This window comes from Prionailurus bengalensis, chromosome C2, assembly GCF_016509475.1.
Source record: "Prionailurus bengalensis isolate Pbe53 chromosome C2, Fcat_Pben_1.1_paternal_pri, whole genome shotgun sequence".
NCBI lineage: Eukaryota > Metazoa > Chordata > Mammalia > Carnivora > Felidae > Prionailurus > Prionailurus bengalensis.
Window position 1 is genome coordinate 98,766,873 of NC_057350.1, and position 20,294 is coordinate 98,787,166.

At 38.6% G+C, this 20,294-nt stretch overlaps 2 protein-coding genes across 2 annotated transcripts in view; one reads left to right on the forward strand and one right to left on the reverse strand.

The window, feature by feature from the left end:
* Positions 1–7,479, reverse strand: part of SERPINI1 (serpin family I member 1) — a 71,461-nt gene extending 63,982 nt beyond the window's left edge. The window contains exon 1 of the mRNA XM_043594966.1: positions 6,877–7,479. The gene's annotated coding sequence lies outside the window, so the exon portion shown is untranslated. The remainder of the gene's footprint in view (positions 1–6,876) is intronic.
* Positions 7,480–7,770: 291 nt separating this feature from the next.
* The window catches only part of PDCD10 (programmed cell death 10), a 46,189-nt gene continuing 33,665 nt past the window's right edge, over positions 7,771–20,294 (forward strand). Inside the window, exon 1 of the mRNA XM_043594968.1 lies at positions 7,771–7,901. The gene's annotated coding sequence lies outside the window, so the exon portion shown is untranslated. The remainder of the gene's footprint in view (positions 7,902–20,294) is intronic.

The following is a 20,294-nucleotide window of genomic DNA, read 5'->3' on the forward strand; positions in this document are numbered from 1 at the left end:
CTGCTTCGGATTCTGTGTCTCCCTCTCTCTGCCCCTCCCCTGTTCATGGTCTGTCTCTCTCTGTCTCAAAAATAAATAAACTTAAAAAAAAAAAAGCTAGAGGCATCCACAGGCCATATGCCAGTAGGTCCACATAGGACATTTGCAGGAACAGGTTGTTGGGAAAGCTTTTATTTCCTGACTAAAAGAGAAACACTCAATAGGTACAGCCATTCCTTATTCTTCCTGCCTTGAAGTAGAAGATGACATCTGGATCAGGAGGAACACCCTACGTGCAGCAAGTACGAGAAAAAGCATGAGCACAAAACTTTGACGACACTGAGTTTCTAAACAAAAAAGTGAACAACTACTTCTAGACCTCTTGTTCTAGAATAAATCCCTATTGTTTTATATTAATTGTACATAAAACTTGAAGCTGAAAGCATTTCTAGTTGATACGTACTGTAAAACTATTTTTTAAATTGTCAATTACTTTTGGGCCATATGAGTAAGAATTTGCTTTTTAATAATCTTGAAAATAAGATTTCTTTCTCCTTCAAAATACTTAACTTTATATTAGTAATTATTAACTAAATCTGTTCTTATAATTAAAAAACAAATAATTATGATTAGGCTTTTATAATTTTGGATTATTGGCATTTTATTATTTAATGTTTATTTTTGAGACAGAGAGAGAGAGAGAGAGAGAGAGAGAGACAGAGCATGAGTGGGGGAGGGGCAGAGAGACAGGGAGACACAGAATCCAAAGCAGGCTCCAAGGCTCTGAGCTGTCAGCACAGAGCCCTATGTGGGGCTCGAACCCACAAACCGCGAGATCATGACTTGAGCTGAAGTCGGACGCTTAACCAACTGAGCCACCCAGGCTCTCCAGCATTTTATTTTTAATACAATTTGTAAAAAGTTCCCTGACTTAGCAAAAACAAAAATTATACCATTGTTATGTGGCTGTCAGGATACTGGTATTATTAAAATTTTATCCAGTATTAGATGTCAAGTGACTTATAAAATACAGTTTAACTTAGTTTGACCATAGAACAAGTGATTTGATATCTATAAGCAATTTAAGATGCTTTGTACAGGTTTAACTGGAAGGCTGACTGTATCTTAAAAAACATTGATTGCGGGGCGCCTGGGTGGAGCAGTCGGTTAAGCGTCCGACTTCAGCCAGGTCACGATCTCGCGGTCCGGGAGTTCGAGCCCCGCGTCAGGCTCTGGGCTGATGGCTCGAGCCTGGAGCCTGTTTCTGATTCTGTGTCTCCCTCTCTCTCTGCCCCTCCCCCGTTCATGCTCTGTCTCTCTCTGTCCCAAAAATAAATAAAAACGTTGAAAAAAAATAAAAAATAAATAAAAAAACATTGATTGCTTCAATGATTTTTGATGGCTTTTTGAAGTACCCAACAATTAAAATTATACATTATAATAAAGTGTTTACAGCGCACTATTAAAAGATGGAAAAAGTAGTTAACTAACACTTCAAGTTACATAGGGTTAAAGACCTCAAATAAAACTAGTTATTCTTTTTTTTTTTCAATATATGAAATTTATTGTCAAATTGTTTCCATACTAGTTAGTTTTTCAAAGCAAATTTAAGTTATCAAGAAAATGACAGAAGCAATCCAATGTGGGTAACATATCAAAAGTATTCCAGTGAACTGTTGTGGGCCCACTCAAAAGAAGCCAAGACGGTGGGAGGGAAATGGACTTCAAGTTGTTAGGTACTCACTGAATTGCTAGATTGTGCTATAGAAATCACTTTGTGACCCTTCAGTTACTTTTATTGAGAACTCTGGTATGAGATTTATCGGGGAAAAACAGCACACTTAGGAAAATGAGATTATTAAATGAAAGTAAATTCTAACTGCCTTCCTTCCCACACTAAATTAGAAGCTGGGAGGAGCTCAGAAGGCTCCTTTCCTAGGCTGAACCAGAAGGGGGTCTTGAAGCAGTGGCTGGAGTTGGAGGTGCCATGCACATTTCACTAGCTATGATGTACAGAAGGCTAGCACAGAGCCCTGTGAATGCCAAATTCAATCCTTCCCCTTGCTGGCTCAAAATGACAAATATCTATATAATTTAGGTTTAATAAGCCTGAATAAGGCCTCCCAATGCAACCATTTCACTAAAAATTGAACATTCAAGACCAGTTAAATTTGTTACGACAAAGCTTCATGTAACATTTATCTGTTTTTCTCTAAGTCTCTGTTTTTATGTATCAAGAAGAAAAGCCATAGACCGTGTGTGTATGAATGTGTGGGGAATGTTACTTAAAAGTACATCTTTAAGTTAGCAAAATTTTAGAGGCAAAGAGAGACAATGCCAAAAGGCATCCAATTAATAAATTTATATTTGAAGTACACGCCTATGCAATGTTGCAATTAATAGCAATGTTTGCTCTGTTCATTCACAATGTCACAATAGACATCAGTATTTATATTTAACTCTATATAAGCAACGGTTGTGGGCAAAGGGCTGCATTTGGTGCTAAAAGAGAGGTCCAAGAAACAATCCCTTTTTTAGTTGTATTTGTTTGTGAAAAATGTAAAATTATGTTTCTCTATAGGTAATCAAACATTTAAATAAATTGTTACCAAGGATAGACTTTATATAAGGCTCTTAAATAGAAAGGTAAATGAAACAGTTCTGAAGTTACTCAGCATCTGGTGAGGAAGACAGTTACGAACTCAGCTAATTCTACACAAGGCACAATGCTAAGCATGAAGAGTCATGCCAAAGGAACATGAAGAAGGAAGGTTAATCAATCATCAGTTCTAAGCAATTTGTATCTATTTGCATGCTAGCAAAGCTATGTTAAAAAGCAAAGAAAAGGCAGTTAAATATGTTACTATTAAATTTACTACTAAAGAACTATTGACAACTAACTCAAATTCTCCAGGTTTTGGAGTAATAGAAGAAAAATCACATTTGAATTCTTCATTCTCACACTAATCAGATTAATCTGTTTCTGGAAGCTTAAATGCAAAAGACAATAAATGCCCAGTTCCACATGTACTTAAACAGTCTGACTTCCTTTCTTCTTGCTCCTTTTCTTGTTTTTTAACAAATGATTATAAAAATGGAAGAATAAATTCAGGTTTTATGGAATGAAATGTGTGTTTCATGGGTAATCTTCAGCAAAGGCATTTTACTTAGGTCAAATTGTGTTGATCCATAGACTGACCTGGCTGGAAATGCAAACTTGGTTGTCATCAGTGGGAGAGCCTATCTCTGGGATGAATTTAGAAATGGTACCACACAAAGTTGTACATCAGTCTTTGCAGCCCACACTGTCTGAATGAAATTGGGCTCAATGGACACTTCTGCAAAGGCCAACCAGCACAAAGACATTCTTAGAAAGGCTAATGTATAGTAATTATTCTGCGAGGTCAACTTAACCCTTGTCTATCAAAACGCAAAATGTCTCAATGTGTACATTAAAAAGTCTTAGCCAGTAGTTCTAATTCAGTAAGCGATTATAGGGCCACTACTTTATGCTGAGCATGACACAAGATGCTCAGAATGAGCAGGAGATAGAAAAGAAGTATGTGGTCTCTAGAAGCTAATAACCTACTTGGTTCAAACACACTTACCAAAATTTAAGGACTAAATTTTGAAGACATTAGATTGAAAACAAAACAAAAACAAATTGTTACCATTGTATAATTAATCCTGATCCCCCAAAGCAGTAATTAACCTTTGAAGTTTGATGGAAGAAGGGGGAGGGGGATGCTCTTGCTCATCTTTAGTATCTGGTTCAAGTATCTCTGTTACTAAGGGGGAAAACACCTTTTGGGTTTTTACTTCTTTTTAATATTATGTCCAAATAATTCATTCACTTTGAAGTGAATATATACACACTGGATCTTTTTTTGCTCTGCGTTAATAACCCACGATCACTCAATATCTAATGAATTATTGCCAGTCTGACTCCAGTTTAAAATGCAATATAGGAAACAAGGCTCCGTATCTCAGGGGTTAGAGCACTGGTCTTGTAAAATGCAGTATAGGAAAGTATTGTCTCCCACAATGGGTATAGGCTTCCAGCAATGATTGGGGGGAGAAAAGGCCATGAAATCACTCCTAGGCATTTAACAATACAGATCAAATCTCTTTTCTCTCTTGCTAAGGGCAGTTTCTCAAGCTGTTTATCAAACAGCATTTTTCATATCTACCTCCTTCTATAAATCAGCCTCCCAACACACCAAAACCATTTGATCTTGAACCTTTAAGTCTCGCTCTTTTGTGCTGCATGCATCAGTGAATCCTCCTGTTAGAGAAATCTATGCTACTCAATTATTTTCACTCAATAAACTTAGAGTCAGAATCCTGTATTTAAAAAAAGTTCAAAATATATTGCAATTCGAAATTAATCAAGTCTTTTGGCTAAAAAAAAAATAGTGATTTCCAGAGCACTATCCATTCCAGAGAGACATTCTGCACTCTGTTGGTTTTTCTTTCTCATCATATGCTCACTAATAACCATATACAAATAGTAAAAATCAAGAGCAGAACAAATAATATGCTTTTTACCTAGGTAGTACTTTACATAAAATTATAAACTGTGACATGAACAATCATCTCAACACCAGTAACATACAGTCAAGAAGACTTCATATTATATGAGATTTAATGTGAACACCAATTTAAAATCTCTTGACACAAGTTCAAGGTAACAAATACCTAAGTACTATATATTGCTAAAGATTTCTCCCTTATAAAAACATGGTCTTACTCCCAAATGATACAGGAACCCAATCTCTTTCACTGACATAATAAAAAGGATCCAAATCTTGGAAGCAGGAGAAAAATCCAGTACTTTAATACTACAAACTCAGTCATTCCTAATGAGACTCTATCCTTTATGATACCTCACAGCAGAAGACCTAGAAATAGTTGGGATTCAGAGTACATCTGAATTCCAACTGTTTTGATATTTTTTTTTCTATCCCATTTACTTGATTATTAACTGATTCCCAACCAAACTCTTTGAAAAGATCTTTTAATATAGGCTTTGAAAGAACTTCATTGCCAATATTACTATTAATTGTTATTATTACATGGAGTAAATAAATCAGTGACAGCGGGTGTTCAGTTTCACAAAATCAATTGGTAGCAGAGACTAAGAAAGATTCTAAGACTAATTCAGAACAATCCACAGAATGACAAATAACAAGGGTAAAAACAATCTTTTCAAAGCCTCACTATATTCTAGTACTCATTTTTTTCTCCTAAAATCAGTTACGTAGTGTCTTTTCAGCTATGTGGATTAATAAACTCGCCTGTGATATATAGCAAAGATAAACTCAGATCCTTACCACGACTGCTAAGTTTAGTGGCTACTGTTGCTTTTTCTTTTTTCTAAGCTCTTTGCTGCTTCTAATACCTGATTTGCTTGGGGACAATCTAAAAGCGGCTGTTTTTCTAAGATCTGTCCGTGTATATATTTCTCTGGTGTATAAGAATGTGGCAGGGGGTGCTGGAGGGGAGGAGTAAATATACCGATAAGTCATTTAGGCTTATCAGTAGTAGCACTCAGTAGGATAGAACTTTAATCTATAAAGAGAATTCCTTCTGGCCATTTTTTTTTTTTTTTGAAAAAGGAACTGTGTGTGCTTTACAAAAATAAAATCCTGAAATACTAAGTAAATGAGGAAAGCATCAAAACCAGAAAACAGAAGATAATTACCCCACTGTATTGGCCCTAGTTAAAAAAAAAAAAAAAAATCCAAATTATTCACCCAGACCCTGGAATACACAACTGTCACAATGAAAGCATTTCAAAGGAAAACGTGCTGCAATATGCTACTATGATTAAAAGCCGTGTAATCTGGAGAACCTTGGAAACAAAAAGAAAATGACTAGGAAAATAGCTATTTACATACTTTCTAAAAAGAAAGCCTGCAATTTTATCATAGTTGCACAAAGGTAGGTATGACTTTCACCTTTACCTAGTATTAAAACATATTTTCATCCACAGGTATTTAATAACAATCAGAGAAATTGTATATGGTTTAATACCAAGAATAAACTATTTTTTTTATGATACTATTACATGTGTTTTAACCTGAACCCATCACGACACACACTAAGGGTAACCATTTAGCACATACCCCCTTAACAGAAAAGATCCTCGCACAGCTTTTCTTGTAGTTTTTTTTTTTCAAATGCATAAATATTACCAGACCCAAATGAGAGAATAAGAAGCAGCAACGAAATACACCATATGTTCCCACTGTAGGCTGAGTCCTGGTCTTTGTTCCAATATTCTAGAGCCACTGGAAGGAAAGCTAAGTATCCATCCATTAAAACATTTTTACATTATCGCTGGCAAAGTTATACTTCTGATAGGTTTAGTCATCTTGATTATTCTGCCTGCATTTGCTTCCTTAATACAGATCTCTCTCAATTTTAGGAACCTGCAGTAAACCACCCTGGAAAACAGGTCGGTAGTAGGACAATCTGATAAAACGTAAGGGGTAGACACTGAAGAAGAATGCAAAGTTATTTTCCTAGTGAAAGAGTTCTGAAGTAATTCTATATCAATGACATTTTTTTTTTTTAACCAGCTACGCACCTACCCAGATACCATCAACCTCATCTTCAATTATCCGGGTTTCCCTAAATCCTAAGATCTCCCAAAACAGTTTTAATGGTGTAACTCACGCCAAAAACACTTAACCACGCCCTTTATACCCACAATCAAGCCACCGTTTGCTTTTTACCCCCTTCAAAGTCCAAAATGTACGTATTTCTTCTAAAAGGGTTCGCACCCGTTCCCTAACCCGAGTCAGAGACTACCTGTGCCTTGACAGAATTCCTATTGGAAGACGCTTTCTCCTGGGCAGTATGAGGACGCCCAGAAGAGGCACCCACGCTTACCTCCCACACACCTGCAACCCCTGGTGGGATGCTGGAGCTGATGCTCGGAGGACTGCGCTCCGCTCTGCTCGTGTTCCTGCTCTCGTCTCTCCCGGGAAACTACAGTCCAGACTGCGCCTCCGGCTGCTACAGTGAACTAAGCTCCGCCTCCCCCTCCTCTAGTTGGTGAATTCGGCAGCTGTTGCTCCTCCCCCTGCTGTTCCTGCTGCTGCCCCGGCTGGTGGCGGCGGGAAGCTGCTGCCCTAGTACCTTCCCGCTCCCTGCACTTCTGCAGCTGTTCTGCCCCTTCCCTTTCCCTGGGGACCCCTCTCTCCTCAGTCAGTGGCCTCACACCTGGAGCTGCCTCCCTGGCCCGGAAGCCTCCTCGAGGAGCCCAGGCTCACTCTACCCCTCCGCGACCCGCAGGTCTGGCCGCCTGGTGTCTTTGGGGCTCTACCGCTTTCGGGGAAGCTGCCCCTCCGGCCTGAGCGCATCCCCACAGAGCCCCCTCCCTCTCTGCCGGCGATTCCCGCGTTGCTTCCTCTCCCCCCGATGCAGCGCCCACAGCTCAGCCACCCCTCGTTCCCCACCTCGAGCTCTCTCCCCAACCCCCTTCCTTCCTCTGCTCCGCTAGCCCGCCCCCACAATGGGTGAGTCGCTGGCAGGGCCGACCCAGCACCCTGATTGGCGCAGGTGAGAGCTGACCCCTCCCTTCCCCCCGCTTTTCAAGCACCCTCTCTATCCGTCTCACCTCCTCCCGCAAAAGCAGGGAACTGTCCTTTTATTGGGTAGAAGTGTCCCCACCCATCGCCTTAGGCTCTACCGCACGACCTGCCGGGAGTTGTAGTCTTGCTTGTGCAGGAATTGCAAGCGACGCCGGCGAGTGGGACTACGAGTCCCCATAGGCCCCTGCGCGACTCCGGCTGGGCAGGATTCCGGACAACGCCTGGTTCCTCTCGGGTCCTTCCGGCGTCGCCGGAGTGAATTGATCCGGGAGTTGAAGAGGGCTCCAAAGGTGGGAAGTGAAGTCAGTGCCTCAGTTGCCGGTAAGGTGTGGCTGTTCTTTCCCAGTCTCTGTAGCCCCGAGCGGAGCAGAAGAGGTCTGGGGTCACACAGGGGCCGTGGCTGAGGCACTTGGGCTTGGTTCTGGCAGGCGGAGCGGACGGGGCTGGGAACGGGGCCCTATGGGCGTAAGCGAGGTTACCCTACGCGAGTGGCGTAAAGCGGGTTTGTAAATGCTGCCTGCCCTGCTCGGGCCTTGAACGCCTCCAGGAAGTCTCCTCTAGGTGGGGGCGGGAGGGGAAGGGCGAGGTTGGCCTTTGGTGCCCCCGGAGAAGGGAGAAGGCGGATGTGTCTGGGGTGGGGTCCTCTGAAGGTGTGGCTTGGGGCGGGGAGATGTGGCTGTTTTCCCCCTGCTTTAGAAGTAGGATAGGGAAGGAGTGGAGGAGGGAAGGGGCGCTTGGGAGTCTGCTCTTGAGGTGACTCAGGTTATGCCCTTTGAAAGAAGAGAACTGTAGAAGGAAGAGTCAAATGTTGACAGAGACCTACGGATTCAGTTCTAGTTTCATGATGTGGCCCCTCTAAGGAGGCAGTTTTGCCTCTGAGCAGAAAACCTTAACCCTCCTAGATATAAGTCCCAAGGTATCTTTACACCCGTTCTGTTTTCAAAGATACCGTTTCAAAGATGCAAATGAGAAACTGAAGGGATAAATGACGTGCCCAAGGTCACACACGTAGGGACAGATCTGATCTAATCCAGTTGTAATCCCGCTTCTGAATAGAGCTGCCGCACCAGAAAGAAAAGGGGTAGAGAGGTTGGTGGTCTTTTGAAGTGAGTGGGGAAAATCGCAAAGTAATGCATTTTGTGCATTTTTAAGAAGCCCTTTGTGAAGTGAAGAGTTTTTTGAGTTGGAGAAATTCCTCAATAAAAGAAGGACACATTCTAACTTTTTGGAAAAATAATGTTGAGTTTCAACTTACTTATTAGAAGTATATTAAGTGATGGACTGTACCGCCATTTTATTTTATTTTTTTAATGTTTACTTATTTTTAAGAGAGAGCGAGTGGGGGAGGTGCAGAGAGAGGGGGACAGAATCCCAAGCCAGCTCTGAGCTGTGAACACAGAGCCCAACTGGAGGCTTGAACCTACGAACCCTGAGATCATGACCTTAGCTGAAACCAAGAGTCTGTCACTTAACCCACTGAGCCACCCAGGTGCCCCTGTACTACCATTTTAAACAGATAATGAGATAGGAGAATGTCGAAAAAATATATCCCATCCTTATAGTTACAACGCATTCCTTTCCCTTCCTACTGTAGGACCGACTGTTTTTACTCTCATTTTGTAAAACTGACAACAGTAGTGTAGGAATTCTTTCAAAAAACTTATTTTACACTTTTTTTCAAATAATAACAGCAACAAGAGAGTATAGTGTGCACATTATTAGAAAAGAATATACGTTGCATTTTTTGGAAGTAACATCACATTTTTGTTGATCTCTACTTTCCCCTTGATTTTCTTGACCCTGGTGTGTGTATGTGCACGTGCATGTGTGTAAAAACGTCAGGCACTTACTTATTTTATTTTTCTTAGCATTACTTACGACTTTTAATTCATTCTATTTTATGTTAAAGAATGGGAAAATCGGACGTTTATATTTTGTATTAAGCAGAAAGCAGTATGCTTGTTAACAATCTTCTCCTTTATAATTGTTAGTGTGACCATGTATGAATGTTCCTATTGGATAGTTCCTTAATAGACTTTTAGGTGTATGTTTTTTGACATCAGAATTTCTTTGTGATAAGTTTATATGCAATACTTAGGTATCTAGCTAATAGTTAATCATGGTTTACTACTGTATATGTTAACCATTGAAACTGCTGATTTTTTGAATGTACTCTGAAAATATTATCAACAGTGTTTGACTTTTGAATGCAGAAACATTTTATAGGATTAGAGGTACATTGTTCCCCGTATGACTGAAGTTAAGATGGTCTAGAAGTTAACATAACGTTTAAAATAAAGTGGAGGTTTGATACTATAGAATGAAGTTGGAAGTATAGGAATAACGTAGCACCATGAGTAATGCAGGACACAAGGAAAGGAAGATCAACTAAACAAGTAGAAAATTTATGTGGGGATAACTATGCTATATTGGAAGGATATGGTGGTAGTTTACATAGACTGTAAACTGAACATGAGTTAGTGATAGTAAAGCAAGAGTGTTAATATATTTTCTAGATGGCAGTGTAGATGTTTGTTTTTTGTTGGGGGAAGTGTGAAGTGAGTTCTCTAACTTTTGGCATGCAGCTATGAGGTTGTGGAATGAGCTTTTGACCCAAAAGTCAGAAAAATTTGGAAATAAGTAAAATTAATTTAATGCGCTTGTTCAGTATGTGTTAATTTTTCTCCTTGTTTCAGTTCTGGCATTACTCGTCGTCCCTGACGTCCATTACAGTTTTGATATTTCATCTATATTGCAGTGATGGAATAATGTTTTTATTGCATTTATCCTCTTTCAGTCACATGCTAAAATACTGTGGTCCTTTTGGATCTCTGCACATTGAAGTAGTTAGGGTTCACAGAGTTATGCGTTCACTTATGTTTTTATCGTAGTTTGTAGTTCACCAGTGTCCACATTTGTTCTTATTTTTGTTTTCAGGAGCCTTGGTGTCAGCTTTTGGACATCATCTCTTACAGGACTTAGGATGTCTCCATATGCATCTATTTTTAAGTATAGAAAGTCATGAGAAAGGACTCTGTATTATTCTATCCCCAGTAGGTAAAATAATTGAGTACCTGTTTATACAGAGAATGAGGAGTTTCAGATTGGTTACGTGTAAGGTCATTTAGTGACTGGTGGGACTAAGGCATAATCCAGGTATTCTGATTGTAGACCTTTATATTATAGAATAAAGACTCAGTGCCTGAAATTATTTATTTTACGTGATAAAGGGACTTAAAATTACTTAAATATTCAAATACCCTTATTCTCTTACTCTGTTTAATGCTGCAGTTTATCCTTTGCCTCGTTCCTAACTCTCCATCCTTGTATCCAGCCTTTCTTACTTATTGTACCTTTCAGTTTTTACATAGGTAAGTTCTTTCCTGACTTGGGAGCCTTTATACGCATGCCATCTCCCTGCTGGACTGCTCTTCCTCCCCTTCCCAGATCTGGCCAACTCCTAGTTAATTTGCAGATCTCAGTTTAAATGTCATTCCTCTGGGGAACCTTTCCCAACCTTCTTTGACTCCTCCTTCCTAAAATTAGAACTTAACTATAGTAAGTTCCCACTGTATCTTCATCATACTCCATACTTCCCCTTTGTAGCATCATCACGGTAGGAACTCCATCATTTCTGTAATTCATGTGATACATGTCTGTCTCCCTCATTAGACTATAAGCTACCTGGGTAGGGTCCTGTCATTTGTCACGTGCCTTACCTCACTACTTACGCAGTATCTGGCACAAAGTAAGTTTTCAGTAAATACTCACTGGATGAATGCATAAATGATTGAATGAACGAGTGCATCCATGGACAGTGCCTCCAGCACTCTGCTGGGGACAAAAATACAGAAATAAGTAAAACAGACTTGCTTTCTACCTTTAGATGAAAGGACTTATGACAGAAGTTTTATAATACAAATTGTAGAAAGGGGCACCTGGATGGCTCAGTCAGTTAAGTGTCCGACTTCTGCTCAGGTCATGTCTCCCGGTTCGGTTCGTGAGTTTGAGCTGAGCCCCGCGTCAGGCTCTGTGCTCACAGCTCAGAACCTGGAGCCTGCTTCAGATTCTGTGACTCCCTCTCTTTCTGCCCCACCCCCACTCGTGCTCTGTGTCTTTCTCTCTCAAAAATAAACATTAAAAAAATAAATTGTAGAAAGATGTTTGGGTTTTTTGGAGATCTCTAGAATCAGAATAGATCGTTTTCTATAGCAAAATGACAAAGGAGTCATATTCTGTTACAGCAAACTTTCTGTACAACAGAGCATTTTGGAGACCTTATCACTGTCCTGCTTTTTGCAGGCAACATTCATTATAACAAAATACAGACGTGGAGGAAACTAACTGACTTTTGATGGATTCTACGCTTCCCTAATGTGATCTCATTTTGTCCTCATCAGAATCCATGCTGCTTTTTCCTTTGTTGTTTCATTTTGGTTTTTAACCATGGCATTTTCTTTTGAATTTTACTTTTAATATCACCTGCTTTAGACATGGTGACTTTGTAAAACTGAGTAGTGCTTGTTTCAAAGAAGTTTATCTATTTTGGGCTTCTTGAAAATTTTCATATTTCCCTGGGTCTTAAAGTAATACCTTATTTACTTTAAACCTATATACTTATGAGAGTAAAAAGATCATTATTTTTAAAACATGCAAACTAAATTTCAGGGATAAATTTGTGTTAGGTTTTGGTCGTGAAAACAAACTTCCTAATCCTTTCAATACTATAATAATCTCAGAATAAATTAAACAGCTCTGAGTTGCTGTAACCTTATATGCTTTTATGAATTTGCCAATTCCCTGTCCCACAAGATATTGTCAAAAAATGATTGCTGGTATCTGGCTTTAAAATTTGATGATGCTCTCAGTTTTTATTAATAAATATAAGTCTTTGATAAGTCCTGAACTGACTTTTTTAAAAAAGTCAGTTTTTATGTTATTTGAATCTTGGATTTAAAAACAATCATAATGGGGTGCCTGAGTGGCTCAGTTAGTTAAGCGTCCGACTTCGGCTCAGGTCATGATCTCATGGTTGGGGAGTTTGAGCCCCACATCAGGCTCTGGGCTGACAGCTCAGAGCCTGGAGCCCACTTCAGATTCTGTGTTTCCCTCTGTCTGCCCCTCCACTGCTTGCACTCTGTCTCTTGCATTGTCTCAAAAATAAATAACATTAAAAAAAAATTTTTTTTAATCATATTTACCTAGCATAACCAATATGTGGAGGATAAATCTGAAGTACTGCTTCTTACATGTTTTTAGATTGTTAAGGTCATGATAATAGGTAATGTTATGAAGAATATTAAGCTAGGGGTACTTGGGTGACTCAGCTGGTTAAGCATTCGCCTCGTGGTTCTGGCTCAGTTTGGTGAGTTCAGGGGCCATGTCGGGCTCTGCACTGGCAGCATAGAGCCTGCTTGGGATTCTCTCTCCCTCTCTCTGCCCTTCTCCCACTCCTATTGTCTCTGTTTCTCTCAAAATAAATACACAGACTTAAAAAATTTAAAAACAAAGAATATTAAGCTAATTTCACAGTAAATAAGCTGTAAACGGGATTTAGAAGTTAAAGAGTGCGATTATTAGTGTATATGACTGCATTTGAAATGTTAATAGAAAGTTACAGTCTTAGGTACTGAATTTTTAGGGCACATCACAGTGTAACCAATGAAAGCACTTTTATTGCAGCAAGTAGAAATAATTTATTTGCAGAAAGGTAAACAATGTAGTTGATGGTCCATTTTTTTGTGTGGGAAAATGGAAAAATTTAGTTTTATAATTTTAGCTACAAAATTAATTTCATCTTCAATGTAATATAGCATTACAATCTTACAAGATCATTCATATTTTTGGTTTGAGTAACTTTACTACCCAAAGAGCGAGTTGAATCTATTCAGTCTCAATCTCATTCTTTACTATAGTTGTTTAGAATCAAGTGTTACTGTTTAAAAGGAAAAAGGGTGATTTTATCAGCAAGCTTATGAATTATTGGGAAACAACAGTAGAACATATTAAATGGTAGTCACTATTGTTTGCTGAGGCCAGTGCCTTGGAAATAAGTTTACCAGAAGTAAGTATGGATTACATAATAATACTTTGGTTCATTCATTTATCAAATATTTATTGAGTATATATTACATGTGAAATTGCTCTAAGTGTTTAGAATAAGCTGGAATATAATCTGATAGCAGCATTTATTGAGCAGTAACTCAGTGCCAGGCATCAGACTAAGCATTTCACATGATATCATATAATCCTTGCAACAGTAGAAGTAGATGCACTATTATCCCCAATATAAATGGGAAAACTAAAGTACAGAGAGGTTAAGCAACTTGCCCAAGGTTATATAATCAGTAACTGCTTAGAATTAGGATTTGAATCCAAGCTGCCTCACTGAAGAGACCATATTTTAAATCATTGCCATAAAAATTATGTCAATGATTGAGCTCTGTTGGAAGGCAGTTAGATTTAGAGTTGCAGTTACAGAGAACTTTTATATTACATGGTAAGGTCAGTATGGCAGGCAAAAATTACTTATATTCAAACTTACTCTAAAAAAAATCTCTTAGGGAGTTACACCTTGGAGACTAACATAACTTTAACGCAGCCAGTTTTCTTTAGCCATGGAATAGATTTACTTTCTCCTTTGAGTAGTAGGTGAAGTATTTGACTAGTTATTCAGAGCCATGTTGGAAAAGTAGTATGTATAATATGGGCATCACAGTGTGGTGAGCTGCTCATTGTGAGAGGTACTGCAGCTGGGAGTCTGGCAGGGGAAATAGCAGATCCTTGTCTTTTCTGTCTTTCATTCTGGGGCTTATGTGTATGGAATGGAATTAGGAACATCTATGTATTTCAATAGTTGTTTTTCTCTATTGTCTTCTTCAAAAAATGTTAAGCATGCACGTGGTGTTGAACTTGCTCGGTGAGTATGTGTATAACATGAGGCAGGTATACTCACGGAGGTTTGCAGAGCGGCAGCTCTACGTGACGTATTTCTTTATTGTTCCTCTTCCCTGCCAGACACCACCCTCAAGGGCACAGACTTTTTCTGACTTCATCACCACATCTCCAACTAGCACTTGCTGACTTAGCCTGACTATGCCAAAGTACTGTACTAGCTGCTAGGAGACAGAGAAAGTAATAAATCTTCTCTTTAGGGGAAAGGGATGGAAAAACTGTTACGTGGGCATTTAGCCTTTCTAATATATATATTTTTTCTAATTTTTCCTTTTTATCTTTCACCCTTTCTTACCCCTTTTCTTATGTACTTTTTGCATGCATTAATTCGTTTGGTAATTTTGGGCCAGAGCTGATACAAAGGAGAAACAATTACACCTTCTCTAACTTAGCCATGTGGTCCCTGGTACTGAAACATGCCTTACTACCTTATTCAACCACCCTGTGTTCAGGATGAACCGGAACTCCAGAGGAGATGGGAGTTAAGAAATGACCAAACCCTAAGATGTCACACCCCTGCTGCCTCCTTAGACTTATATAAGGTTGCTACAACAAAAGCCAGTTGGGAGGGATAAATGAGTCAGACCTGACCTCTAGGCTGCAACTGCTCCCTATACTAGTTCATAGTGTTGCAAGGTTTAATTAATTTAATTCCAAAGCACTTTGAATTTTGCTGTGATCTTTTTGTTCAGAAATATATATGCTTTCTGGATGTCTTTATCCATAATAAAATTGGCATTTTGGCAGTGTTGTCAAAACACCAGATTTCTGACGTCCTACCTTAATTTTGGTGTCCCTCCTTAAAAATTAATTAGTTTGGCAAAGGAAGGGTACAAGAGGAAGTATATATACAAGCAGATATCTTCGTTTCTTTTTGTGACTCCTAGCATTTGTATTGGAGATCAGTTAGGAGCTAAAAGTGAAGTTAACTGTTATAAAGATAGAACCTTGTCTTTATTAGCTCCTAGTTTTAAGCACATGACCTACTCAGTTTGTTATCTGCAGCTAACAATTTTATCAACATGTGAGTGCCTTGTGGCAGTGTTTTGGTGGAAAGAAATTTGGTAAGGTAAGGTAAAGAAAATACACAATGTATTTGGTAGAGCCCCATAGGCAATTAAGAGTCTGTAAGATAAATCTTAGATAACTAAGATTATAAGTGATACAGAGCAGATAGGCCTAGCCCCTGTGGTACAGACTCCTTAAATTATACCTTCAAGCATAGAGAACATAAGAACAGTATGAGCATTTGAGTTTAGTTGAATTTCTAAGGTATTTTACATGCATATTGGAGAAATTAAAATAGGTCACAAATACTGATAAAAAGGAAAACAGAAAGCTGTCCCTCAGACACTTGATGGCTACTCTGGGATTATTTGATTCATGAGCCACTAGATTAAGAGCTTTATAAGCAAAAGATGAACATATTCAAGGGGACAACTTTGTTTCCTGCCCTACAACAATTGTTTCATTTATATTCAGACCAGGATTTAACGGAAACTTAGGCATTGGGATAGGAAAAAAATTGAGGATTGTCACGACTAAAGAAATGTGTATTTTTTCCCCCTAAATTAGTTTTGTAGAAATATCTTAGAAGCCAGTTGTTGCTACTTGTATTGTTGTTCCCATTTCCCATTAGGTAACTCAAAGGTAACTAGCCCTTTGATTTTGTTGTCAGCTATTCATTATCCCATATAGGTTATGCCCTTTTATGAATTATCCTGAAGTCTTTGACTGTGTCTTAATTTTACTCCATTACCCAGTCCGCTTCTGGGCCACAGTTATCTTTTATTAAGTTGATCTATTTACATTAAGAGAATGAAAAGTAATTTTAATGTAGGCTTGACAAGTAATGTTAAAATTTATTTATTGACCAAATTCTCTTAAGTGTTCTAATACTGTAACTTGCTTTGGATGACATGTAACCTTTTTTTTCTGGTGGCCCAAGTAATTTATTTATGTCTCCATTTTGGCAAATGAGGGAGAAAAAGTTTTAAAAATATGCTATGTAAAGTGGGCTGTATAACATTGTGATATCAATATGAGGTTGTCATTGTGTGTGCTATGCAGGTGTGGACTAGGCTGAGGTAAATGAGGGGCCTAGGGTACAAAATTTGAGGCACTTACTCTGTCATGCAAGTCAGAAGTAAATTTTGTGCTCTTAGGTGTGAGTTTGCCTCACCTTAGTTCCAGTCCACAGGACATGTCAGGTGCGTGAATTTTATCTAAGATACCAGTCACAATATGAATTGAATGCATATTGTGTGTCAGCTACTGTATTAAGTGCTTCATATGCATTTAGTACTCTTAATAACCAGGAAGCTGAGTACTTCAGTCAATATTTTCATTAATTTCTCACTGAATATAGAGAGATTAGTAAATAATAACACTCAGATCTTTGTTTTGAATTTGAGAGCTTTACCTACTGCTCTGTACTGTCCATCTGTGTGTAGAAATACTTAATTCTTGTCCATATAGATTTCTATATTAAACAATACTTCCCACACAAAAGAGACGATACTCTCCAAAATCTACAAGTGCTTTCACTGACACGAAACGGTTTAACTTGTAAGGTGAGTCAGAAGTCTCAGCAGCACCAAATTGAAGATCTCAAACTTCTGCTGCTTTGTACCACTTGGAGCGACTTTGAATCAGAGCCCCATTCCTGCTGGCTTCAGTCTTCACTCAGCGTGGAGTCTGGGGGTCTTGGCTGTAAGCAGATTGACCCATGGATGACATATGGAGCAGGGCAGGTTAGTCTAGAAGTAGTTCATTTGGCAGACTAACATAACCTGTATGATAAGCTGGAGTAGCTCAGTAGCATATTTGTTTAAAATGTCTGTCACTGTTTTGTTTCTTAATGTTAATTTCTAAGGGGATTTCTTTCTAAGTTATAAAATATAAAAATTGGACTAGATAATATATAATGGCTGGTATAGCTTTAAAATTTGAGGGTCTTAATATTTAAGTTTCTTAAATGCATAAGCATATGACAAGAGTAAGAGTAAATTTACTGGTGAGAGATTGAGAACTGAATTATGGAAAAATGTGGGCTTAGAAAGGCTTTTGCCAACACCTAACCCTTACTTCTGGGACCATTCCCCTTTGTTCTTCATAATGCCTTGTTTACCATGCTGGTGTCCTGATAGTCTAGAGCAATGGTTTTCCAACTGTGGAGAGTTGTTAAAGAGCTGCTCTGAGAGGGAGAGGCTGAGGGGTAGGAAGCTAGTTACTTCATATGTTTATTGGGTGAATGAACAGTTTAGTGTGTTTTACCTCTCTTGATAAAATATTTTATTTGAAAAACAACAGTTCTACCATTTTAAAGAGGCTTAGAATCACTTATCCTTCACTATTTATCTGGCTTTCAGGAGTCCTTGATTCTCCTGGCTAGATGATTGTGCAGGAGACCTGATTTCTAGACAGAGATCTGTTATTTCATCTGAGATAAAAATGTAATAGTAATAGCTAATATTGAATCATTGCTATGTGCCATGCACTGTTCTAAACACTGTATCTAATAACTTGTTGAATCTTCACATCAGCCTTAACAGAGGGAGACTGTTCTATTATTCCTCTATCATAGATGAGAAAACTGTAGCTCAGACTAGTTAGATAACTTGCCCCAGGTCGCTCCATCTAGTAAGTGGTAGATCCAGGAATGAATCTAAGCAAGTCTGGTTCTAGAGTCACTAAGCTTATTACCCACCTCTCTAATGACAGTGCTATTAATGTTACCTAAGTATAATGGAAACAGTCCTAATCCTGTTTTCCTTTAGGTAGCATTGTGGATTTTGAAGTGTTTCTTAGAACGCCAATCCTCTATAGAAAAATAAATTGTAAGCTTTAAAGGACTGATTTTTAAGTGTATGTTTAGAACCAAGTCTGCTTATTAGTTATGGAACACCTCTGTATGACAGACATATAAGAATTAACAAAGAATGATAAAGGTAATAGAGTTAAATTTAGAGCACTTTTACATTTTGCATTTTTCCTTCATGGGTGATTGTATTCTAATTTGCCAGTGTTACCTGTTTTCAAAGACATCTTAGCTTTCAGATGATGTTTTAGTTGGAACCTCTCTTCTCAATTAATAGCTCATCAAACGCTTGTTTGGTCAGTCATGTTTACAGAGATATGAACACTTACCTTTTTGATCTTATTTTTAAGAAAACTGTAGCTGGAGTCCTTCAACTAGATAGTCGTATCAACTAGATACCTGGAAATTGTGTTATGATAGGGTGCCTTTAAAAATTTGATTGAAGTGATAATTCATTGTGGAATGCGTACTTTCTTTGAATAGTTATTTAAAAGTGCAAAAATATAATATTTAGTAAATTACAGGTATTATAGAGACTTTATGGTTTGATTTAGAAATTACTTCACCTTTTATTCTAACTAATCTCTTTCAAGTGTGCAGCTCAGCTTTTTTTTTTTAATTTTTTAATGTTCATTTATTTTTGAGAGAGAGACAGACCGACCATGAGTGGGGGAGGGGCAGAGAGCGAGGGAGACACAGAATCCGAAGTAGGCTCCAGGCTCTGAGCTATCAGCACAGAGTCCCACACGGGGCTCGAACTCAGAAACCGCGAGAATATGACCTGAGCCCAAGTCGGACACTTAACCGACTAAGCCACCCAGACGCCCCACAGCTCAGCTTTTTAAAGAAACTAAAGCATGGAGAGGTAAAGTGACTTGCTCAGAGCTAAGATGGTTTATGATGATAGTACCAGAATTGGAGCCCTTGTTTTCAGATCTTAATACCTAATGGTCTTTTTTTCCATAGCTCTGAACAAATTCTCCATTGATATTTTGAAGATGTCCAGAAAAAATATTGATATATGTAAACAAATATGGTGGCAAAGTGTCATATGTTACCCTTACCATTAACAAGAGATTGTTTGGGGGCTTTAGGGTGGGTCAGGTGTACGACTTGAGTCCTAAGCATATGACTCTTAATTTCAACTCAGGTCATGATCTCACGGTGGTTCATGAGATTGAGCCCCACATCAGGCTCTGCACTAGTAGTGCACTATCCACATAGAGCCTGCTTGGGATTCTCTCTCTGCCTCTCCCCCTGCGTGTGTGTGCATGCGTACATGTGCATTCTCACTCTCTCTCAAAGTAAACACTAAAAACCAAACCAAAACAAAAGAGATTGTTTCTAGATGTCCATAACTGCAAAGTTCAGCAAAAACTGAACTGATCGTAGTACATGTTCAAGGAGGTTGAGTTCCACATAACCTTACTAAAAAAGCAAACTATATATGGAAGAGAGTGAATCCTAGACGATATAATTTGCAAAGGAAGGAGAGAGATGTAGCTTTATCTTGAAGGCTTCAAGGTTATTTTGATCTAAGTAGGATCTTCTACTTAACCCTATTCCTCTGCCTCCCCTTTTCCTAGCTTTCTTCTCTAAACCTTTAGTCTCTCATTTAAAAGTGGTTACATTTTGAGATGAGAAGGCCCTAAACGATAGGTTGCGATATCAAAGACTCACCTTTTCAGCTGTGCAAAATGGCCAGACTGAGCTACACAGCCTTAAAATAAATCAAGTTTCTCCAGGAGCCTGATGGATATGATTCATGATGCCAGGTGCTTAAGAGAAAGCAAAGAGTTGTCAGGTATTTGAAACCTTGAATCAACCAGCTATTGGGGAGGATCTCTTTACTAGAATTTGTAAATAGTTTTTATGATCTGATAAAAAAAAATTTAGTTTCCTGGAGGGTATTATGTTGTGAAATTAGGCAGAGAAAGACA